This window comes from Heptranchias perlo, chromosome 20 (genome assembly GCF_035084215.1).
Source record: "Heptranchias perlo isolate sHepPer1 chromosome 20, sHepPer1.hap1, whole genome shotgun sequence".
Taxonomy (NCBI): Eukaryota; Metazoa; Chordata; class Chondrichthyes; order Hexanchiformes; family Hexanchidae; genus Heptranchias; species Heptranchias perlo.
The window spans coordinates 6455510-6481250 of record NC_090344.1 but is presented as its reverse complement, the minus strand read 5'-3'; the positions used below and the strand labels follow the sequence as shown (position 1 = coordinate 6481250).

General features: G+C 44.9%; 4 non-coding genes across 4 annotated transcripts; 1 reads left to right on the top strand and 3 right to left on the bottom strand.

The window, feature by feature from the left end:
• Positions 1–287: 287 nt before the first annotated feature.
• Positions 288–360, bottom strand: trnar-acg (transfer RNA arginine (anticodon ACG)). Its single transcript has one exon. It is a non-coding gene; the product is annotated as a tRNA-Arg (tRNA).
• A 7272-nt stretch (positions 361–7632) lies between these two features.
• On the bottom strand, positions 7633–7703 carry trnag-gcc (transfer RNA glycine (anticodon GCC)). The gene has a single exon. It is a non-coding gene; the product is annotated as a tRNA-Gly (tRNA).
• A 2942-nt stretch (positions 7704–10645) lies between these two features.
• Positions 10646–10716, bottom strand: trnag-gcc (transfer RNA glycine (anticodon GCC)). The gene has a single exon. It is a non-coding gene; the product is annotated as a tRNA-Gly (tRNA).
• A 10094-nt stretch (positions 10717–20810) lies between these two features.
• trnas-gcu (transfer RNA serine (anticodon GCU)) lies at positions 20811–20892 on the top strand. The gene has a single exon. It is a non-coding gene; the product is annotated as a tRNA-Ser (tRNA).
• Positions 20893–25741: the final 4849 nt, after the last annotated feature.

The window sequence follows — 25741 nt, the reverse complement described above, 5'->3', positions numbered from 1 at the left end:
AGCTGGCGGGGATTGGAAAGCTCTTGTGTCACACGAAGTGTCTGAACGGCCCGGATCCACCTGAAGGTCATCAGCGCGGTGCCTCCACGTCGTGCTGCAATGTTCGTGTGTCTGACATGAAACTAAAAGGCGGCTTGTTGGAAAACGTTGTGGTCACAGTTTCTTTTTGTAATTGAACCTAAATCTTTCAAGATGGAATGTTTTCATTGCTGCTTCACCATAAACAATACCTTATTCCGAAATTTGATTCTTCCGTCCCCAAAGTCAGAGATAAAATCGCACGAACCCGAGCCAGGTAGGAGTCGAACCTACAATCTTCTGATCCGTAGTCAGACGCGTTATCCATTGCGCCACTGGCCCATGTGATATCAATGATTTTATTTTATTTCATTTTTCATTCAGAATCAACCGACAGGTTGACACAGATAAACACAGCGAAATCGACAAGAGAAACAGAAATGAACCAAACGGCTTCAAACTCCAACACACAGTTGCGAGTATCTGACAGGTATCAGTGAGAGGAGATGGTGATTTTGCAGCTTGATTTGGCTCCGTGGCTTCGCTGCTCAAAGTGCCTGTTTCGTCCGGTCCTTTATTGACTTAAGCCTCCGATGTGATATTTACCCAATTTGTGAGTTCAGCAACAAAATGATCTTGAACAAAATAATATTTGTATTAGTTTCAGAGTCAACAAGGAAAGGACTCCAGAACTGCAGTGCGGAAGTGCTCTTTCATTGTACAGACGGACCTCTCATGCAATGTCTCCGAAACACGTTTCGAGGATACTGTTCCAGAGGGCTGATTTTACAAACTCATTTAGTTACAACCAGCAACCCATCTCCATTAAAAGTTACGAAGCGATACTCGTTTCAGAGCAGTTTTCGCTGTTCAGCTTTTGTAAAATTAGCAGAAACTCATTTTGAACACATCTTCGTATTAATGAGAATATCAGGCACATGACAATTGGGATGAAACCGTCTCTTGCAATAAGTACAAAGTATAATCGATTACAAAGTGAAAAAGCCAATCCAATCTCTCAGTCTCTCTCTCTCTCTCACTTTCTCGGTGAGTGAACGTAAACCAGCAGAAGAAACGAAAACAAAGAACTGAGCAGTTTTGTTTCTTTCCTTTTCTTTCGGGCGAGTACAGTTGAAGAGAATGATTTCTGTTTCCTGCTGGACAAATAACTGGAATGAGCAGTGTATCTGGTTCCCATGGTTACCCAGTGAAACATCCACGTTTATATCGCACATTTACACTGATACCTTCCTTCCTCAATAATTATAGGAAACTTTTGGTCAGGTTCAATCACACTTCAGAAGTCCAGAAGCGCAAAGAAAGGTAGACAGCTCATGGTGACGTCACCGACAGGCGAGCGAGGTTTGCAGGTTGACCTGGAGCTGTAAATGTATAAACTCCTTCCAATGTACAAACTCCCCTCACCAACAGTAATTCAATTCGAACTGATCTGAGACTTTGGTCATTTATGGTGATTATACTTTGTGGTGTTAAAGCAGCAGTAAATCCGTTGTGTGTTATTTCCATAGCCATTCATTCAATATAAAACATTGTCATCCGACCGACCATGAGTAATGCCACAGTGGGTATGTTAGGTTACCGCCAGTTCTCCTCCAGCGATTGTTCTCTCGGCCACACATCCGGCATCACTTCCAGGAAACAGTCAAGTAATTAATTTAGATTATCAAACCCAAAATACCCGCTGGGATTTGCTGATTGAAATATTCAATGGAAATCGAGATGGTCACTAATTATTGCAACAAATATACCCGCTGAGATTTCTGGTGTGATAAACACTGAGCATTTTTACAAATACTTACCCTGTTCTGGTTTCTGTATTGTCGCGATTATCACGTTCGCCTCACAAGCAAAAAGCCCCCGATTCGATCCCGGGCAGAATTTTTTCATTATTTTGGAACTTGCTCCAGATGTACCTCCAGGGGAGAGTTTCTTCTCCTGTGTTGATAGGTCGACAATCGGCTGTTCCTGTTCAATTTAACAACGGCTGCACCAAACTCCTGGTGTGATACACACTGAACATTTCCGAACAGTCTCCTAAAATGCAGTCTGAAAAGCGTTTCACATACAAAACAAATCATTATTAAACTTATGCGTGTCACTCGGTAACCATGTTAGCGTCTCTTTCAGTCTGCAACAGAAAGTTATAGGTTGGTTAATGGTGTTTACAGAAATGTTCCTCTTTTTGTAGAGTTTATTTGGTTTCATGTAATTAATTATATAGGTGTGAGCGCCGAATCATAAACACGAGCCCACCAGGCACCTTTACAGAGAGTTCACCCAATCCGGTCACTTTGATCATCTGCCCTAATCTGGCAGAAAAACAATAGGATGAACAGCCCTTGCCTGTGAAAAAGGTGTCCTCGCCCCTTGATCAAACTAATATCTGCAATTGATGTACTGGAGCGAATTGCGCTCGAAGCAGTTCTGAAAAATGCGCAATGCAGCCGCACAGGAATTCCAAATGAAGTCTACGTGGAGGAAACGGAGTGACAGAAGCCGAAGGAGATGCCACGTGAAAGATTTCGACCCGGACCTGCTGCATGAGACTTTAAATGTTGTCAGCCTTTAACTGTAGCTCACAGTGTGAGAACAGTCATTGTGATCATTAGCCTTTTATGTATCTTCTTGCACTGCATCTCCTCAATAGTCCCGGCTTATCACAGCATCGCTTTCTGCAAATTAAACCCCAGAGTGAAAACATATACGATTTCAAACCTAAGTAAAGTGTTTGAGATTGGAAGGAGAGTGCGAGTGGGGATCATGGGCCTGGGGGGCAGTGAGATCATCTCCTGAATACTAAGATATTCCGCAAAGCAAAGAAGCAGGGAGATGAGACCTTTGCGACTATTTTTCCTGGTATGTGCAAAATCCATCCCTTCTCAATGGCCAGCACCGTTCTTTCCCTCTCCATGCTGACAAGGTCAAGATGGGTTTCATGTATTCGCTGTGTTTGCATCAAGCATCTAATTCAACTGGCAGCTGGAGGAGCAGAGGAAGCAGGAAGGAAAGAAGATTCAGAAACAGGAGATTCCACGTGAAACGGACCGAATCTTGTGTGTGCCAGTTGCTTCAAATGATCCACGGCAGCCCTGCGTCGCCTCGCAGATTTCCCAGGAGCTGCTTCGATTCGGCCCGTGCATGCGTGCAATGTGGAAATGGAAACAGAGACATCCGCTGCTTGTGGGAGTATTTGACCTCACTTTTCCATTTCACGCTCAGGCCTACCCGCACTCGGTACTGTCATGGCCTGAACACGTCTTTCGTGTTCTCACAGAAAATGCCACTTTTGCGAGCAGCTTGCCTGGACTGGACTGCACTGAGCTGGGACACTGGGAGTATTCAATTAATGAAATCAGTACTTCAAACAGAAAACATTCTTCACTCACTCATCCTGATACATTAGGGTCTCTATACTTGAATTATTATTTCATTTATTGGAACATAGGAACATGAGTAGGCCATTCAGCCCCTCGAACATCCAGGATCATACATCCGTCCTGAGGTGGGGTGCCCAGAATTGAATGTTGTCCTCCAGATGGGGTCTCGCCAGAGTTCTGTGTCGCTTTAACATAACTTCCACCCCTTTGTATTCCAGCCCTCATGAGATAAACGGGGAGAGTGAGAGCTCAAGGGAGAAAGCGAGAGTGTGCAAATGGGAGAGAGAGAGAGGACTATGCATTGCACAAACCGTCGCAGTGTTGCTTTCTCAGGAGCGCTATGAATCCCCACTGAGCTTTTGAACCACTTACTGCACCGCAGCAAAAGTTCCAAAGCAGCATAAGGGTTACGTGAAATTACCTAATCGATAGCCGATTTGTGGTGCCATGGGTAGCACGTGGGACTTCTTCTTATCACTGCAAAGGTTGTGTGTCCGAATCTCACCATCGTTGAATTTTAGCTCAGGGTTCGATGATTTCGGCGCTGGGAAGTGAAATTTTGCAGCAAAACTACAACAGGATCATTAATGCCCTTCAAGGAAGGGAAACAACCCCCTACACTTCCTCTGATACAAGTGGCTCCAGTCCCATCCGAATTTATAATGCTTAATCCACTCTGAGCTGGATTGGCGAAACACTCTCAAGAAGGAGGCTCGTCATCTGCTCACCGCAAAAGTCAATCTGCTGGACTTCCGGTTCTATCAGACTGCATGTTCCATCAGACAGGTTTCCAACTGGACAAATGCATCCGGCTGCCGTGCAAGCATTGGTGCTTCAGGGGTAGAATTCTTGCTTGCAGTAATTCTATGCTGTAGAAGTAGCTCCTGAAGATCGCAAGATGGAAATTATCGTGGCTGAGCGGTCTAACGCGCTGGTTTAAAGCTCAAGCTAAATCCCATAATTTACAGATGGATCAAAATCATAGTTTGTGGCTCCAATTCCGCAGCCTCCCTCCTGTAAACTGATAACACTAAATATCACATCTGCTATTGCAACAAGAGGAACCACGTGGCGACACAAATAATTGATGCATTTTGGAACACCTCAATTATTCCTTTTGCTCCGTTCGAAATGTTCAAAAGGAACAAGATTCGTTTATCAAGGTGAGACTCGACAAACAACCTCGCCATTTCCCTGCCGTGCACAGTCATAAAAGGACGACGCACTGACTGATTGCGCCGCTGGAGCCCGGTCACTCTGATCAACTGTCCCACTCTGCTGGAAAGAATCTTAAGGTGAGAGAGCCTTCCCTGTGGAAACGTGTCCTGTCCCCTTGATGAAAATAATATCTGTACTTTCACTTTCAGCTTCTTTCACATCCTCTGCTCCATCGCACGACAATCGGGTTTTCTGTGAACAGATCAAAATAAACATTGCCAGAAATTCTAGCATCAGTGGGATTCAAACCCACGCCTCCATAGAAATTTGATGGAACACTTTAGACCGCGAGGCCACGCTACCATAATGTCACAGTAATGTTTAAAGAGCTGTTTAATGCTCAAATTAATGAATTGAAGCTGATTGATCGCATTTACCCCGTGCTGGGGTTGCTCTCCTTCGAGCAGAGAACGTTAAGAGGAGATTTGATAGAAGTGTTCAAAGTCATGAAGGGTTTAGATAAAGTAAATAAAGAGAACCTGTTCCCATTGGCGGAAGGATCGAGAACCAGAGGACACAGATTTACGGTGATTGGCAAAAGAACCAAAGGCGACATGAGGAAACACTTTTTTACCCAGCGAGTAGTTATAATCTGGAATGCGCTGCCTGAAAGGATGGTGGGAGCAGATTCAATCGTGGGTTTTAAAAAGGAATTCGATAAATACTTGAAGGCATAAAAATATCGAGCGACCGGAAGGAGCGGGGGAATGGGACTAACTGGATTGCTCTTGAAATGACCCGGCACGGGCTCGATGGGCCGAATAGCCTCCTTCTGTTCTGTAACCATTTTATGATTGTATGATTCTATTGAAAACCTTTATTTTCTTTGCATGCATTTCTCTTTCTCTCCCTATCTCTGTCTCTTGTGTTGTTGCCTGATGGGCTTTTTAGGCTTCTAATGAGACCCTAATGTATCAGGATGAGTGAGTGAAGATTTTTTTCTGTTTGAAGTATTGATTTCATTAATGGAATACTCCCAGTGTCCCAGCTCTGTGCAGTCCAGTCCAGACAAGCTGCTCGCAAAAGTGGCATTTTCTGTGAGAACACGAAAGACGTGTTCAGGCCATGACAGTACCGAGTGCGGGTAGGCCTGAGCGAGAAATGGAACGGCGACGGCTGATCGAACCTGAAACACCAGCAGAGAAGATTAAATAAAGACTGAGACGGTAGGAAAAGTAAAGGTGCAACCCAGCTGCTGCAGCCAATGTCTACACATTTATGTATCGTCGCTATCACAGTGAATCAAATCACCAATTTGATTAAATTATTCTTATGGTAGAGTGTATGTTATCACCATGCCGAGACAGACGGCAATCATATCAGAGAATCAGACATTCTGAAAAATTTACGCCAGTGGAGGCCATTCCGCCGATCGTGTTTGTACCGGCCGGAAAAGAGGTATCCAGCATCGCCCGACTTACCAGCGTTTGGTCCGTAGTCTTGTCGGTTATGGCTCTTCAAGTGCATATTGAAGTGCTTTTTAAATCCGATGAGGGTTTCTGCTTCTCCCACCCTCTCAGGCAGTGAGTTCCAGACCCCCACCACCCGCTGGGTGGAAAAAAATCCCCTCTGCTCCACTCTAATCCTCGACCAATTACCTTAAATCTATGCGCCCTTTTTATTGACCTCCCTGCTAAGTGAAACAGGTCCTTCCTTTCCACTCTATCCAGGCCCGTCATAATTTTGTACACCTCAATTAAATCTCCCCTCAGCCTCCTCGGTTCCAGAGAAAACACCCTCAGCCTATCCAATCTATTCTCATAGCTAAAATTCTCCAGTCCTCTAAACATCGTCGTAAATCACATCTGTACCATTTCTCGTGCAGTCGCATCTTTCCTGTAATGTGGTGACCACAACAGTATGCAATACTCCAGCTGTGGCCTAACTAGTGTTATATTCATTTCAAGAACAACCTCACTGCTCTTACATTCTATGCCTGGGCAACACATGTAAAGTAAATAAAATGTCTCAAGATGATGAAGAGATTGATGCTGAATGTGAATTTCCCCAGGTCAGGCGGTCTAATTGATATTGGATAACGGGATAGAGAACGACATATCGAAGTTTGCCGATGGACCCAAAATGGGAAGCGATGTAAGCAGTGTAGATGAAAGCATAACATTCCAGAGAGACATTAATATAATAAATGAATGGACAAAACCGTGGCAAATGGATTTCAATTTTGGCAAGTGTGAGGTAATCCACTTTCGACTTCACAAAGATACATCAGAATACTTTACAAAAGGTGAAAAATTCGAAACTGTGGCGTTCCATAGGCACTTAGGTTTTTCCTGCACATAGATCAATAACATGTCATGGACCGCTACAGGAAATAATAAAAAAGGATAATGGAATGGTGGCCTATATATTTAGAGGACGAGAATACAAGGGAATAGACATTATTCTACAGCTACAAAAAGCTCTGGTTGGACCACACCTGGAGTACTGTGTTCAGTTCTGGGCACCGCACCTTCGGAAGGATATTCTGTCCTTGGAGGGAGTGCAGTGTCGATTTACTGGAATGATGCCTGGGCCCGAAGCGTTAAATTACGAGGAGAGATTACACAAACTATGGTTGTATTCACTGCAATTTAGTAGATTAAAGGCTGATGTGATCGAAATTATCAAGATATTATTTGGAACTGATGGGGTAGTTACAAAGAAACTATTTCCGCTCGTTGGGGTGTCGAGGACTTGGGGGCAGAGCCTAAACATTAGAGTCAGGACTTTCAGGAGTGAAGTTAGGACACACTTCTACAAGCAAAGGGAGGTAGAAGTGTGGAAATCTCTTCCACAAACGGCAGTTGATGCGAGCTCCATTGTTAATTTCAAACCCGGATTTATAGATTTTTGTTAACCAAAGGTATTGAGAGATATGGGAGGAAAGCGGGGACAGGGAGTTCGGTCACAACTCATTGAGTTGCGGAACAGGCTGGAAGGATCAAAGACCAAACTCCTGTTCCGAAGTTCCTCCTTGGTGCAGAATGCAAAACGATCATGCATTGGCCGGGAATCGAACCCGGGTCTCCCGCGTGGCAGGCGAGAATTCTACCCCTGAACCACCAATGCTGGGTTGGGTAGAATTTGCATGTTTCTAAATGGAATCCTGTCTGAACGAACATGCCGTTTCCAGCTGCGATGGACGAGTGGTGAAAGCTGTTGTCCCAAAACCCCAATGGAGTTTTCCTGCCTTGGTTTGAATTTGGCTCGCAGTGCTCCGGTTTAAAGATCTCTTCAATGCTCAAATACATAAATTGGAATTAATTGACCGCATTTACCTCTGTCCCAGCATGAGAGATACTTCAACGTGGCCGGTACTTTTAATTGGGCGTCCAATCTTCTCTTCCAAGATTTCAAGACCGAGAAGCAATATTTCCCAAACTGTAACTTACATTCCGCTAGTTTTCAAAACCTGACATTTATACTCTTTATTTTCTTTGCATGCATCTCTCTATCTTTCCCTGTCTCGGTCTCTTGTCTCTCTGTGTGACCCCTGATGGACTTCTCAGGCTTCTTTGAACGGCAAAGGCCGACCGAACCTGCAACACCAGCAGAGGAGGGTAAAAAAATGGACTGAGACGGTAGGAAAATAAAGGTGCAACCCAGCTGCTGTAGCAAATGATTACACACTTATGTCTCTGCTCTCACAGTGAAACAAAGCACCAACTTGATTAAAGTATACTTATGGGAGAATGTATGTTATCACGATGCCGAGACAGACGGCAATCATATCATCGAATCCTGGAAAGTTAGGCCACAGAAGGAAACCATTCTGCACATCGTGCTTGTGCCGGCCGAAAAAATCGATACCTAGCCTTATCTCACTATCCAGCGTTTGATACCTAATACTTTTAGGAACGGATCTTAACATGCATATTGAAGTTTTTATTTTTTCAATGCGATGAAGGTTTCTGCATCTCCCACCCTTTCGGGCAGTAATTTCCCGACCCCCACCGTCCACTGGGTGGGAAAAAAATCTTCCACTCCCCTCTAATCCTTCTACCAATTACCTTAGATCGATGTACCCTGATTATTGACCTCCCTGCTAAGGGAAATAAGTCCTTGCTATCCACTCAATCTCGGCCCGTCATAATTTTATACACCTCAATAAAATCTGCCAACAGCCTCCTCATCTCCAAAGCAAACAACCTCATCCTATCCAATCTAATCTCATAGCTAAAATTATCATGTTCTGGCAACAGTGTCGTAAATCTCCTCTGTACCATCTTTAGTGCAATCACATCTTTCCTGTAATGTGGTGACCACAACTATATGTTGCTTTCTTGCTGAGGCTGAACCATTGTTTTATAAATTTCTACCATAACCTCCATGCTCTTACATTCTATGCGTCAGCTCATAAAGGAGAGTATCCTGTATGCCTTTTTAACCACTTTAACTACGTGTCCTCTTACCTTCAGGGATCTGTGGACATGCACTCCAAGGTCCCTCTTTTCATCGATACCTCTCAGTGCCCTCCAAAGCAATGTAGTTTCAGAGCAACTAATTCTGAAACGTCTTGCTTGATAATAAAAGTCGCACAGACGAAACCAATTTAGTAAAGGGAAACTAATATTGGCGACAGGAAATAGTTAGTGTACAGCTTGATATTAGTGCACACCGGAATGGAAAACGAGATTGGATGCACAGAAGAGGTCTGAAAGGATGGCCGATCGGCTTTGGAAGACAACGAAACTTGTCACTGGCTGCACACAGCAAGTAACAGCGCCTGGTTGATTCAAATGCATGATTCTCGCTTTGGGGCTTCAGTTAATTAAAGTCCGAGAAGTTCCGCGTTCAAATCCCGGATGAGCCTTGCTATTCCACAACGTTGAGTGAAAATACACTAATTGGCTTCTGACATCTTCTCAGTATTGCTGTTGGTAGGATTGAATTACATGCAGAGCATGTTTGAGCTCCAGAAGACAGAGTGCTGAGTTTCCCAAGGCGCAACACATGTAAATAAAATGTCTCTGGATGATGAAGAGATTGATGCTGAATGTGAATTCCCCCAGTTCAGGCGTTCTCATTAATATTAGATGACGGGTTCGAGAACGACATATCGAAGTTTGTGGATGGCTCCAAAATGAGCAGCGTTGTGAGCAGTGCAGATGAAAGCATAACATTCCAGAGAGACATTAATATAATAAATGAATGGCCAAAACCGTGGCAAATGGATTTCAATTTTGGCAAGTGTGAGGTCATCCACTTTGGACTTCACAATGATAGATCAGAATACTTTACAAAAGGTGAATAATTCGAAACTGTGAAGTTCCACAGGAACTTAGGTGTACATGTACATAGATCAATAACATGTCATGGGCAGGTACAGGAAATAATCAAAAAGGCTAATGGAATGGTGGCCTGTATATTTCGAGGATGAGAATACAAGGGAATAGACATTATGCTGCATCCACACAAAGCTCTGGTTGGACCACACCTGGAGTGCTGTGTTCAGTTCTGGGCACCGCACCTTAGGAAGGATATACCGTCCTTGGAGGGAGTGCAGTGTAGATTTACTAGAATGATACCTGGACTCTAAGCGTTAAATTACGAGGAGAGATTACACAAACTATGGTTGTATTCCTTGCAATTTAGTAGATTAAAGGCTGATATGATCGAAATTATCAAGATATTAAGAGGAACTGATGGGGTAGTTACAAAGAAACTATTTCCGCTCGTTGAGGTGTCTTGGACTTGGGGGCATAGCCTAAACATTAGAGTCAGGACTTTCGGGAGTGAAGTTAGGACACACTTCCACAAGCAAAGGGAGGTAGAAGTGTGGAAGTCTCTTCCACAAACGGCAGTTGATGTAAGCTCAATTTTTAATTTCAAACCCGTAATTTATAGATTTTTGTTAACCAAACGTATTGAGAACTATGGGACGAAGGCGGGTACAGTGACTTCGGTCACAACTCAGCCATGATCTCATTGAGTTGCGGAACAGGCTGGAAGGACCAAAAACCACAATCCTGTTCCGAAGTTCCTCCTTGGTGCAGAATGCAAAATAATCGTGCATTGGCCGGGAATCGAACCCGTGTCTCCCGCGTGGCAGGCGAGAATTCTACCCCTGAGCCACCAATGCTGACTTATACAGCAATTGCATGTTTCTGAATGGAATCCTGTTTGAACGAACATGCCGTTTCCATCTGGGATGGCCGAGAGGTTGAAGCGGTGGTCTCAAAACTCCGATGTGGTTTTCCTGCCTCGGTTTGAATTCTGCTCGAAGCGCTACTCTTCAAAGATCTCTTCAATGCTCAAATACATTAAATGGAATTAATTGACCACATTTACCTCTCTCCCAGATGCTTCAACGTGGCCATTGCTTTTAATCGGGCGTCCAATCTTCTCTTCTAAGATTTCAAGATCCGAGAAGGAATCTCTCCCAATTTGTAACTTAAATTCTTCTAGTTTGCAAAACCTGACATTTATACTCTTTATTTGATTTGCATGCATATCTCTATCTTTCCCTGTCTCTGTCTCATGTCTCTCTGTGTGTCCCTTGATGGACTTCTCAGGCTTCCTTGAACGGCGAAGGCTGATCTAACCTGCAACACCAGCAGAGAAGGCTGGAGAAGAGGACTGAGGCGGTAGGAAAAGTAAAGGTGCAACCGAGTTGCAGCAGCCAATGTCTACACACTTATGTCTCTTCGCTCTCACAGTGAAACAAAGCACCAATTTGATTAAAGTATACTTATGGTAGAGTGTATATTATCGCGATGCCGAGACAGACGGCAATCATATCATCCAATCATAGAAAGTTAGGCCACTGAAGGAAGCCATTCTGCACATCTTGCCTGTGCTTACCGAAAAATCGGTACCGAATCTCATCTCACTTTCCAGCGTTTGGTCACTAATCTTGTAGGTTACGGATCTTCACGTGCATGTTGAAGTTTTTATTTTTCAATGCGATGAGGTTTTCCTCCTCTCCCACCCATTCAGGCAGTGAATTCCCGACACCCACCGCCCTCTGGCTGGGAATTAAATCTTCCGCTCCCCTCTAATCCTTCGACCAATTATCTTAGATCTATGTACCCTGATTATTGACCTCCCTGCTAAGGGAAATAGGTTCTTGCTATCCACTCTATCTAGGCCCGTCATAATTGTATACACCTTAATTAAATCTCCCAAAAGCCTCATCAGTTCCAAAGCAAACAACCCCAGCCTATCCAATCTATCGTCATCGTTAAAATTCTCCAGTTCTGGCAACGTTGTCGTAAATGTCCTCTGTACCCTCTCTAGTGCAATCACACCTATCCTGTAATGTGTGACCACAACTGTACGCAGTATTCTGGCTGTGGCCTAACTATTGTTTCATACATTTCTTCCATAACCTCCCTGCTCTTTTATTCTATGCCTCGCAAATAAAGGAGAGTATCCTTTGTGACTTCACAACCACCTTATCTATCTGTTCTACTACCTTCTGGGATCTGTGGACATGCACTCCAACGTTCCACTGTTCATCTGGATCTCTCAGTATCCTCCCAAGCAATGTAGTTTCAGAGCAACTAATTCTGAAACGTCTTACTTCATAATTCAAGTCGTACAGTCGAAACCAATTTGGTAAAGGGAGACTAATATTGGTCGCTGGAAGTAGTTAATGCACAACTTGATATTGCTGTGCACCAGAATAGAAAACGAGATTGGATGGACAGAAGAGGTCTGAAAGGATGGCCGATCGGCAGTGGGAGGCAGCGCACATTTTAACTGGTGTACGATTTCAATGTCAGCGGTTCGTGGGTCTCGGGGTATGATTCTCGCTTAGAGCTTTTGCGTTAAATGGTATACGTGAGATCTCAGTTTCAAATTCCGCACGATCTTTCCTATCTCAGTGCTTTTCGTGAAAAGTCAGCAATTAGCTTCCGACATCATTTCGGTGTTGCTGTTGGGAGAATTGATTTTTTTCCAGAGAATATTTGAGCTCCAGAGGACAGGGTGTGGAAGTTTCCAAGGCGCAACACACGTGAAGGAGCGGGTGAGTGGGACGAACTGGATCGCTCTTACAATGAGCCGGCACGGGCTCAATGGACCGAATAGCCTCCTTCTGTGTTGTTACCATTTTATGACTGTATGATTCTATGTATTCTCTTTATTTTCTTTGCATGCATTTCTTTATCTCTCCCTGTCTCTGTCTCTTGTATTGTCCCCTGATGGACTTCTCAGGCTTCCTGAAACGGCGATGCCTGATCGAACCTGCAACACCAGCAGAGAAGGTCAACAAGAAATAGGAGCAGGAGTCGGCCAATCGGCCCCTCGAGCCTGCTCCGCCATTCAATAAGATCATGGCTGATCTGATCCTAACCTCAAATCTAAATTCATGTCCAATTTCCTGCCGGCTCCCCGTAACCCCTAATTCCCTTTACTTCTAGGAAACTGTCGATTTCCGTTTTAAATTTATTTAATGATGTAGCTTCCACAGCTTCCTGGGGCAGCAAATTCCACAGACCTACTACCCTCTGAGTGAAGAAGTTTCTCCTCATATCAGTTTTGAAAAAGCAGCCCCTTATTCAAAGATTATGCCCCCTAGTTCTAGGTTCACCGATCCTTGGGAACATCCTTACCGCATCCACCCGATCAAGCCCCTTCACAATCTTATATGTTTCAATAAGATCGCCTCTCATTCTTCTGAACTCCAATGAGTAGAGTCCCAATCTACTCAACCTCTCCTCATGTGTCCACCCCCTCATCCCCGGGATTAACCGAGTGAACCTTTGTTGTACATCCTCGAGAGCAAGTATGTATTTTCTTAAGTATGGAGACCAAAACTGTATGCAGTATTCCAGGTGCGGTCTCATCAAACCTTATATAACTGCAGCAATACCTCCTTGTTTTTATATTCTATCCCCCGAGCAATAAAAGCCAACATTCCGTTGGCCTTCTTGATCACCTGCTGCACCTGCATACTAACTTTTTGATTTTCTTGCACGAGGACCCCCAGATCCCTTTGTACTGCAGTACTTTCCAGTTTCTCGACATTAAGATAATAACTTGCTTTCTGATTTTTCCTGCCAAAGTGCATAACCTCACATTTTCCAATATTGTATTGCATCTGCCAAATCTCCGCCCGCTCACCCAGCCTGTCTATATCCCCCTGTCGGTTTTTTATGTCTTCCTCCCTCTCCACTTTCCCTCCCATCTTTGTATCATCTGCAAACTTTGATATGTTACACTTGGTCCCCTCCTCCAAATCGTTAATATAGATTGTAAAGAGTTGGGGACCCAGCACCGACCCCTGTGGAACACCACTGGTTACTGGTTGCCAGTCCGAAAATGAACCATTTATCCCAACTCTCTGCTTCCTGTTAGATAACCAATCCTCCACCCATGCCAGAATGTTACCCCCAATCCCGTGATTCTTTATCTTAAGCAATAATCTTTTATGTGGCACCTTGTCGAATGCCTTCTGGAAGTCGAAATACACTGCGTCCACTGGTTCCCCTTTATCCACCCTGCACGTTATGTCCTCAAAGAACTCAAGCAAATTTGTCAGACATGACTTCCCCGTCGTAAAGCCATGCTGACTTTGTCCTATTAAATTATGTTTATCCAAATGTTCCGCTACTGTCTCCTTAATAATAGATTCCAAAATTTTACCCACCACAGATGTTAGGCTAACTGGTCTATAATTTCCAGCCTTCTGCCGACTACCCTTTTTAAATAAGGGTGTTGCATTAGCAGTTTTCCAATCTGCCGGGACCTTTGCCGAGTCCAGAGAATTTTGGAAAATTATTACCAAAGCATCCACAATCCCTACTGCCACTTCCCTCAAGACCCTCGGATGTAAGCCATCAAGTCCAGGGGATTTATCCGCCTTCAGTCCCATTATTTTACTGAGTACCAATTCCTTAGTGATTTTAATCGTATTTAGCTCCTCCCCCCCTCGAGCCCCCTGTTTGTCCAGTGTTGGGATATTCTTAGTGTCCTCTACCGTAAAGATTGAAACAAAATATTTGTTCAGCATTTTTGCCGTTTCCATGTTTCCCACCATTAATTTCCCGTTCTCATCCTCGAAAGGGACCGACGTTTACCTTAGCCACCCTTTTTTCTTTTTATATAACTATAGAAACTCTTGCTATCTGCTTTTATATTTTTTGCTAATTTATTTTCATAATCTATCTTCCCTTTCATAATCAATCCTTTAGTTACTTTTTGCTGTCTTTTGAAGACTTCCCAATCTTCTATCCTCCCAGTAAGTTTGGCTACCTTATATGTCCTTGTTTTTAGTCGGATACTGTCCTTAATTTCTTTACTTAGCCACGGATGGCTGTCGTTTCTTTTACACCCTTTTTTCCTCAGTGGAATATTTTTTTTTGAAAGTTGTAAAATAACTCCTAGAATGAACACCACTGCTCATGTACCGTCTTACCCTTTAATCTATTTTCCCAGTCCATTTTAATCAATTCCGCTCTCATACCATCATAGTCTCCTTTATTCAAGCTCAGTACGCTTGTTTGAGAACCAATCTTCTCATCCTCTAATTCGATATGGAATGTAACCATGTTATGGTCACTCATTCCAAGGCGATCCTTAACTAGGACATTAATAATTAATCCTGGCTCATTCCACAGGACCAGGTCCAAGGTTGCTTGGCCCCTTGTTGGATCAGTTACATACTGCTTAAGAAATCCATCCCTAATACACTCAATAAACTCTTCCTCAAGGCTTCCCTGCCCAATTTGATTTGTCCAGTTAACAAAGAAAGATTGAGACAGTAGGAAAATAAAAAGTGCAACCCCGCTGCTGCAGCCAATGTCTTCACATTAATGTTTTCTTCGTTCACTGGATGTGGGCGTCGCTGGCGAGGCCGGCATTTATTGCCCATCCCTAATTGCCCCTTGAGAATGTGGTGGTGAGCCGACTTCTTGAACCGCTGCAGTCCGTGTGGTGAAGGTTCTCCCAAAGTGCTGTTAGGAATGGAATTCCAGGATTTTGACCAAGCGACGATAAAGGAACGGCGATATATTTCCAAGTCGGGATGGTGTGTGACTTGGAGCGGAACGTGCAGGTGGTTTTGTTCCCATGTGCCTGCTGCTCTTGTCCTTCTAGGTGGTAGAGGTCGTCGGTTTAGGAGGTGCTGTCGAAGAAGCCTTGGCGAGTTGCTGCAGTGTATCCCGTGGATGGTACACACTGCAGCCACTGTGCGCAGGTGGTGAAGGGAGTGAATGTTTAGGGTGGTGGCTAGGGTGCCATTCAAGGGGGCTGCTTTGTCCTGGATGGTGTCGAGCTTCTTGAGTGTTGTTGGAGCTGCACTCATCCAGTCAAGGGGAGAGTATTCCATTATACTCCAGACCTTAGCCTTGTAGACGGCGGAAAGGCTTTGGGGAGTCAGGAGGTGAGTCACTCTCCGCAGAATACCCAGCATCTCGTCGCCACAGCATTAACATGGCTGGTCCAGTAAATTTTCTGGTCAATAGTGACCGCCAGGATGTTAATGGTGGGGGATTCGGTGATGGTAATGCCGTTGAACGTCAAGGGGAGGTGGCTGGACTCTCTCTTGTTGGAGATGGTCATTGCCAGGCACTTGTCTGGCGCGAATGTTACTTGCCACTTGTCATCCCAAGCCTGGATGTTGTCCAGGTCTTGCTGCATGCGGGCTCGGACTGCTTCGTTATTTGAGGGGTTGCGAATGGAACTGAACACTGTGCAATCATCAGCGAACATCCCCATTTCTGACCTTATGATGGTGGGAAGGTCATTGATGAAGCAGCTGAAGACGGTTGGGCCGAGGACACTGCCCTGAGGAACTCCTGCAGCAATGACCTGGGGCTGAGATGATTGGCCTCCAACAACCACTACCATCTTCCTTTGTGTTAGCCACTGGAGAATTTTCCCCTGATTCCCATTGACTTCAATTTTACTAGGGCTTCTTCGTGTCACACTCGGTCAAATGCTGCCTTGATGTCAAGGGCAGTCACTCTCACCTCACCTCTGGAATTCAGCTCTTTTGTCCATGTTTGGACCAAGACTGTAATGAGGTCTGGAGCCGAGTGGTCCTGGCGGAATCAAACTGAGCATCGTTGAACAGGTTATTGGTGAGTAAGTGCCGATTGATAGCACTGTCAACGACACCTTCCATCACTTTGCTGATGATTGAGAGTCGACTGATGGGGTAGTAATTGGCCAGATTGGATTTGTCCTGCTTTTTGTTGACAGGACATACCTGGGCAATTTTCCACATTGTCGGGTAGGTGCCAGTGTTGTAGCTGTCCTGAAACAGCTTGGCTTGCGGCGCAGCTAGTTCTGGAGCACAAGACCTCAGTACTACCGCCGGAATGTTGTCGGGGCCCACAGCCTTTGCTGTATCCAGTGCATTATGCCGTTTCTTGATCTCACGTGGAGTGAATCGAATTGGCTGATGTCTGGCTGCTATGAATATGGGGAGGAGGCCGTGATGGATTCGTCCACTCGGCACTTCTGGCTGCAAACGCTTGCAGCCTTGTCTTTTGCACTCACGTGCTGGACTCGTCCATCACTTCAGGATGGGGATGTCTGCAGAGTTCACAGAGCCTCCTCCTCCCGTTGGTTGTTTAATTGTCCACCACCATTCACGATTGGCTGTGGCAGGACTGCAGAGCTTTGATCTGATCCGTTGGTTGTGGATTCGCTTTGCTCTAATCTATCGCATGTTTTGCATGCATTTAGTCCTGAGTTGTAGCTTCACCAGGTTGGCACCTCATTTTTAGGTACGCCTGGTGCTGCTTCTGGCATGCTCTTCCACACTCCTCATTGTACCCGGATTGATTCCCTGGCTTGTTGGCAGAGTGAGGAATATGCCGGGCGAAGAAGTTACAGATTGTGCTGGAATACAATTATGCTGCTGCAGGATGGCCACACAGCACCTCATGGAATGCCCAGTTTTGAGCTGCTGGATCTGTTCTGAATCTATCCCATTTAGCACGGTGGTAGTGCCACACAACATGTTGGATGGTATCCTCAGTGCGAAGACAGGACTTCGTCTCCACGAGGACTGTGCAGTAGTCACTCCTACCAATACTGTCATGGACAGATGCATTTGCGACACGTCGATTGGTGAGGCCGAGGTCAAGTTGGTTTTTCCCTCGTGTTGATTCATTCACCATCTACAGTCGGCCCAATCATGCAGCAATGCCCTTCAGGCCTCGGCGAGTAGTGGTGCTCCCGAGCCACCTTTGGTGATGAGCATTGAAGTCCCCCAGCTACCCTCAGTTCTTCCTCCAAGTGTTGTTCAACATGGAGGAGGACTGATATCAGCTGCTGATGGCTTGTCAGTAGGTGGTTTCACTTGCCCATGTTTGACCTGATGCCATGAGGTCCACAGTCAATGTTGAGCACTCCCATCCTGACTGCATATCACTGTACCGCCACTGTCTGGTCCGTCTGTCCTGCCAGTGGGACAGGACATACCCAGGGATGATGATGGAAGAGTCTACGGATTTTGGCTGAAACGTATGATTCTGTGAGTAAGGCTATGTCAGGCAGTTGCTTGACAAGTCTGTGGGACAGCTCTCCCAATTTTGGCACAAGTCCCCAGATGTTCGTGAGGAGGACTTTGCAGACTCGACTGGGCTTGGTTTGAGCCTTTGTCGTGTCCGATGCCTGGTGGCCCGTACGGTTTTATTATGACTTTGTTGTTAATCGAGATTTTACAACTGAGTGGTTTGCGAGGCCATTTTAGAGGGCAATTAGGAATGAACCACATTGGTCGCTGTGGGTCTGGAGTCACATAGAGGCCAGACTGGGTAAGGAAGGCAGGTTTCCTTCCCTGAAGGGCATGAGTAAACCGGACGGGTTTTTGCAACAATCCGGTTGTTTCATGGCCACCATTACTGATACTGGTATTTTAATTCCAACTTTTATTTTTCATGAATTGAATTTCTCCAGCTGTCATGGCGGGATTATGAACTCGTGACCCCGGATTATGAGTCCAGGTCTCTGGCTTATTAGCAACTTCACATAACCACTATGCTACTGTATCTCTTCGCGCTCCACTAAGTCACTCTCTTTTCATTCCTCTTATTTCGTGCTTTTTCTTTCTGCCTCCAGCACCTTTGTCTGTATCCTGTTTTTGTTCTCTCATGTGTCTCTGCTGGATGATCCAAAATTCAGACCTGTCGCTTCTTCCAGCATTTTCTTCCTTCCACAATCATCGTCCATTTCATTGAGACTTTCCTGCGGCCTTGCCAACTGTAACATTCACTTTCACATTCTTACGCCTTTCAGTTTGCTCCACATCGACCGCTGTTTCTCGGGCCACATGTCCCGCTCGCACCAATGTTCATTTGTGCCTTGAAACCAATCGATACATTTCGATCTGCGTGACTGTTCCAGAGACAAGCACTAAGAAAGCAGGGCAGGCATTCGGAAGGACAGCGGCATACTTTTCCGTGAAATTTCCATGGGGTGTCTTTTGACACGGGGGATGTTAACTGAAGAACTGGGTTTTGTTTTCATGGTCGTTGGCGCTTTTTCCCGAGCAGTTGATGTGCGGGAGAGACGGGCGGCGCGACATAGCTGCGAATGACGGCTGAAAGGTGCACTTTTGGCAATCTGAGCGGTGCAGTCAGGTCGGAAATGTTCCGCTTGATCTTAATAGGTCTGTGGAAATGTCCGATTGAAAAGGAATGAGGAGAAATGAGAAGAGCGGCAATGGTGAAAAAGTGTGGATGACAGGAGGTTGGCCGTGAGCGAAAGGTCCTTTGAATGTCCGGCGCGGAGGGGATTTTGTTCAGAAACGACAGACCTCAAAGCGCGTGGGGAAAGTGAAGTGTGAGCTTTGTCCTTGGGTCAAATTGGGTGTTTTCAGGAAAACAGCCATTGTAAAATCACAAAAATGAAAACAGAAAATACTGGAAACACTCAGCAGGTCAGGCAGCGCCTGTGGAGAAAGAACCAGAGGTCAGGTTTCAGCCCTCTGAACGTTTTCATCAGAAATGGGCAGACTGGTATGTTGGAGAGTAGCTTAGCTGTCTGAGATGCTGGAGCCAATTTTTCGATTATGTTGGTTGGAATCTCACCTCGACCACAATTCGTCGAGCTGTTTATTTTGGCCGCCTCACCGAAAAATCTTCTTTCCAAAGAAGTGCGTTTCCGCATTGCTGGCTTGCATCTGTTTGCACAAATCAGCAAAGTCTGAATTGCCACCCAAACTGTTTCTTGCTCGGAGATGTTGGGAGTGTAAGGGGTGATCCAGGTGAAGTATCAATCAAAGTGCGCAATGGCCCCCTGGTAAACGAAGTATCTCTTATGGTGAGCATAAGATGAAAGATATGTACCATAATTATGTATTTCTTCTTTACATCACACTCGGATTTATTATCAGGGAATGGACATGAGCAGGTCGATTTACGTCATGCTCCGGTCGCTTTGCATCGCCCCCGACACATAGAATAGAATCATAGAGAGGTTACAGCATGGAAAGAGGCCATTCGGCACATCGAGTCCGTACCGGCTCTCTGCAAGAGCAATCCAGCTGGACCCCACCGCCCCACCGCGCTCTTTCCCTGTAGCTCTGTATTTTTTTTCTCGTTTCAAATACTTATCCAGTTCCCTGTTGAAGGCCATGATTGAATCTGCCTCCACCAACCCCTCGGGCAGTGCATTCCAGATCCTAAACACTCGCCGTGTAGAAAAGTTTTTCCTTATGTCACCTTTGGCTCTTTTGCCAAACACCTTAAATCCTCTGGTCCTTGACCCTTCCGCCAATGGGAACAGTTTCTGTCTATCTACTCTGTCCAGATCCTTCATGATTTTGAACACCTCTATTAAATATCCTCGCAACCGTCTCTATTCCAAGGAGAATAACCCCAGCTTCTCCAGTCTATCCATGAAACTAAAGCCCCTCATTCCTGGAATCTTTCCAGGAATCCCACACCATCAACATCCTGGTGGTCACCATGAACCAGAAAGTTAACTGGACCAGCCACCTAAATACTGTGGCGACAAGAGCAGGTCAGAGGCTGGATATTCTGCGCCGAGTGATTCACCTCCTGACTCCCCAAAGCCATCCCACAAGGCGCAAGTCAGGATTATAATAGAACACTCATGTGATGGTCACCGATATGAAATGTTAACTCTGTATCGATATCTAAAGATTCTGCCTGACCTGTTGAGGATATCCAGCATTTCCTTTTTTATTTCAGTTTGGCAACACAGCCAGTATTTTCATTTTGACTAAAGGAGCTTTCACAAGTTTGCGCATGTGACGAGGTGGCCGAGTGGTTAAGGCGATGGACTGCTAATTCATTGTGCTTTGCACGCGTGGGTTCGAATCCCATCCTCGTCGGTGATGTGTTTAATCTTGTTTATTTCATCCAGAAAGTCGGATCCCTTCCTTCTCGAAACTGCAGACGGAGGTTTTTTCATTGTTTGCTGAAATCAGCAACAGTTCCAACCACGAAGGTGTTGAGATTGTGAGGTCGCGAATAATCAAAGTGCACAGTGGTGTCATTGTTAAACGAGTAAATCTTATGGTCAACGTAAGAGAAGCTTATGTACCATAATTATGATTTATGTCCGGATCATTCCGAGTCTGTGTCTGTTTTAAAGCGATGCGCTGGAAGTCTCGATTCATTCCGTGTCTGTGTCTGTTTAAAAGGGATGTGCTGTCAGTGGCGGATCATTCCGTGTCAGTATCTGTTTAAAAGGGATGTGCTGTAAGTCCCGGATCATTCCGAATCTGTGTCTGTTTAAAAGGGATGTGCTGCAAGTCCCGGATCATTCCGTGTGTGTGTCTATTTAAAAGCGATGTGTTCAAAGTCCCGGATTATTCCGTGTGTCTATCTGTTTAAAAGCGATGTGCTGTAAGTCCCTGATTATTCCGTGTCTGTGTCTGTTTAAAAGGGTTGTGCTGTCAGTCCCGGATCATTCCGTGTCAGTATCTGTTTAAAAGCGATATGCTGTAAGTCCCGGATCATTCCGTGTCTGTGTCTGTTTAAAAGGGATGTGCTGTAAGTCCCGGATCATTCCGTGTGTCGATCTGTTTGAAAGCAATGTGCTGGAAGTCCCTGATTATTCCGCATGTGTGTCTGTTTAAAGGGATGTGCTGTTAGTACCGGATCATTCCATGTCTGTGTCTGTTTAAAAGGGATGTGCTGTAAGTCCCGGATCATTCCGTGTCTGTGTTTGTTTAAAAGCGATGTACTGTAAGTCCCTCATTATTCCGTATCTGTGTCTGTTTAAAGGGATGTGCTGTCAGTCCCGGATCATTCCGTATCTGTGTCTGTTTAAAGGGATGTGCTGTAAGTCCCGATTCAGTCCCGTGTCTGTGTCTGTTTAAAAGGGATGTGCTGTAAGTCCCGGATCATTCCGTGTCTGTGTTTGTTTAAAAGCGATGTACTGTAAGTCCCTCATTATTCCGTATCTGTGTCTGTTTAAAGGGATGTGCTGTCAGTCCCGGATCATTCCGTGTCTGTGTCTGTTTAAAAGGGATGTGCTGTCAGTCCCGGATCATTCCGTGTCTGTGTCTGTTTAAAAGGGATGTGCTGTCAGTCCCGGATCATTCCGTGTCTGTGTCTGTTTAAAAGGGATGTGCTGTCAGTCCCGGATCATTCCGTATCTGTTTTACCCGATTTTCTTGATACCTTTTTCCTTCTGAACTGAAATGACGATCCTCTCCGGAGAAGAAGGTTCACCACCTGCTGTTGAGATCAAATTTATTCTGCTGGGCTTCCATTCCAATCTCCGCACTCTATCCACCATTCAGTCCCACCCCCGCCTGGACATTATAATCTGCGATATTCATAAGGGAATGGAGAAGCCGAATATCATGGTTATAATTTTCTTGGCTCCACAACACTGAATATTATCAATTCCAACGATTCAGAAGGTAATCATAGAATCATAGAATCTTACAGCATAGAAGGAGGTCATTCGGCCATCGTACCTGTGCCGGCTATTTTTCGAAGACCTGTCCAAATTAGACCCACACCCCAGATTTTCCCCATAACCCTGCAAATTAGTCCTCTTCAAGTACATGTCCAATTGCCTTTTGAATGATCCTGTGGAATCTGCTTCCACCACCCTTTCAGGAAGTGCGTTCCTGATCTCAACAACCCTCTGTGTGAAAAAAAATCTCTTAGATTCCTCTCTAGTTATTTTGCCAAATATTTTAAATCGATGACCTTTGTTTGCCGACCCAGTTGACAGAGGAAACAGTTTCTCTCTACTTGCTATTTCAAAACCCCTCATTATTTTGAATACCTCGATTAGGTCTCCCGTTAACCATCTCTGCTGTCAGGAGAATAATCCCAGCTTCTGCAATCTCTCCAAATAACTGAAGTCCCTCATCACTGGTATCATCCAGGTCAACCTGCTCTGAATCCTCTTCAATCCCTTTTCATCCTTGTATAGTGTGGTGCCCAGAAATCAACAATACATTCCAGCTGAGGCCTAACCAGTGATTGGTAAAGGTTTAATGTGACTTCCTTGTATTTAAATTCAATGCCCCCATTTACAAAGCCAAACATCCCATATGCTTTTTTAACTACCTTATCAACTTGCCCTGTTTTGTGAATATGCTCCCCCAGGTCCCTCTGCTCTTGCAACCCCCCATAAATTGTTCCATTTCGATTATACTGCCTCTTCTTGTTCTTCTTCCAAAAGTTCATCACTTCACACTGATCGGCGTTAAATCTGTCACGTGACTGCCCATTTCACCAGTCTGTCTGTGTTCTCCTGAATTCTGCTGCTATCTTCCTCACTATTTTCTACGTTGCCAAGTTTTGTATCATCCGCCAACTTCGAAACTGTACTCCCTATTCCTACATCCAAGTCATGTGTATATAACAAGAAAAGCAATAGTCCTCATACCGACCCCTGGGGGATCCCACTGCATATTTCTCTCCAGTCAGAAAAACATCCGTTCACCACTACTCTCTGCCTCCAATCCTTTAGCTAATTACGTGCTCACGTTACCACCGGCCCTTTAATCCCACGTGCTTCTAGTTTTCGAATAAGTCTGTTATGTGTTAATTTCTAAAATGTGTCCTCAAAATAACTGTAACCCCGTAATTTTATTCTGAAGCAATGAGAATACGGATATTCAGACCGAGTGTTAGATTGGGTTCATTCCCATCACCCGAAGGTGACGGGACCCGAGGAGATGAAATCCCATCTGGGTTTATATTTTCTGAAAACGGAGGCGGAAAATAGCAAAGCTCATCCCGTCGAAACACGACAATTGAATTGAAGATCCGACAGTCTGGAAACCTGGGCGTTCCAGAAACCCGTCTGGAACGCCCGGGTTTCCAGACCTGGCCGTTCAAAGAAGCCGGATAAGTCCATCAGGGGGAAAGACATAGAGAGAAGAAACGCATACAGAGGTAGAGAGATACATGCAAAGAAAAATAGTATAAATCTCCAAATTATGTGATTGAGCAGAATTTAAGGTACAGTTTAAAGGCAATTTGTCGCATGTCGTGAAATCTTAGAGGTGGACATACGGCTGGATTATATTGTTATTTCTTGGAGAAATAAGCACTGCTTAGTAATTACAGCTCTGATTTATTTAACAATTTTTACAGTTGCGGTGTGAGCTGACCTTTGTCAATTCTGCATTCATGTTGTTCCTGCCCCCTTTATTCCATGGGCCGCAATCTTGATGATAAGCCGACCATGCGGCACTTTATCAAACGCCTTTTGAAAGCCCATGTACACCACATCAACCGAATTGCCCTCATCGACCCTCTCTGTTACCTCATCAACAAACTCTTACAGGTTAGTTAAACGCAATTTGCCTTTAACAATTCCGTGCTGGCTTTCCCTAATCAATTCACCCTCGTCCAAGTGACTGTTAATTCTGTCCCGGATTATCGTTTCTAAAAATTTCCCCACCACTGAGGTTAAATTGACTTGCCTACAATTGATGGTTTTATCCGTATACCCTTTTTTGAAGAAGGGTGTAACCTTTGCAATTCTCCAGTTCTCTGGCACAACCACCATTTCGAAGGATGTTGGAAGATTATGGCCAGTACCTCCGCAATTTCCACCCTAACTTCCCTCAGCAACCGAGCATGCAGCTCATCCGGACCTGGGGGTTTATCTACTTTAAGTACAGCCAGCCGTTCAAGTGCCTCTTCCTTATCAATTTTTCGACCATCCAGTATCTCAACTACACCTTCCTTTGCTGAGACTCAGGAAGCATCTTCCTTGGTAAAGATAGATGCAAAGTACTCATTTGGTACCTGTGCCATCCCCTCTGCCTCCATGAGTCGATCTCCTTTATCGTGCCTAATCGGCCTCACCCCTCCCCTGACTACCCGTTTACTGTTTACATGCCTGTCGAAAACTTTTGGATTCCCTTTTATGCTGGCCGTCAGTCTATAGTCATATTTCTCTTTGCCTCTCATTTCCTTTTTCACTTCCCCTCTGAACTCTCGAAATTCGGCCTGGTGAATGAGCGCACATAAATAGTTAGCATTTCTTTCAGCCGGAAACAGAAAGTTACTGGTTGATTAATGGCGATTTGAACAAGTATTAGTCTTTTTTACAGAGTTGAATGAGTTTTGCGAAATTAATACAGTGAACTAATACAGTAAAGTTGAATTCCTGATGGGAAACCGCCTCAGACGGCGCATTACTGCCCATCCCTGGGAAACAAGATACCATCGAAACTTTGACAACACATCGAAGGTCCCGCTACAAAGTCACAGCTTGCCAGCTGTTCCGAAATTTGGAACCTGGACAGGGAGTTAAACGCTGAACCTTCAGCTCACTGCCCACTTTAAAAGTCTGATACTCTACCGACTGAGCTACCCAGGCTCGATACTACATAAGCTCCCATCGTACATATTCATGGGAGATCTCTGAATTATCCCAGCAGCCGTCGAGCAAGGGTGAGGTCCGTTTGATAAAATTCTCAGCAACGTGTTGAGGAGAATCCTTGTTCCTGTTGAAAATGATGCAAGAAACATGGGCAGTGAACTCGTGAGTTTACAATTCTTCTTGTTTGTACCAAATGTCTTGTCATTCGTTAGCAGCAATTAAAATAACACTTTACCCACCGGCTCAAAAGCTGAACTTGTCCCACACGGGGAGCTGGAAAAGGCCTCTCGACCTTTCAGCGTATTAACATCTGTAAGCTGAATAATTTCACCCGTTACACAGTGACACCAGGCAGCATATTTCCCTTCCAA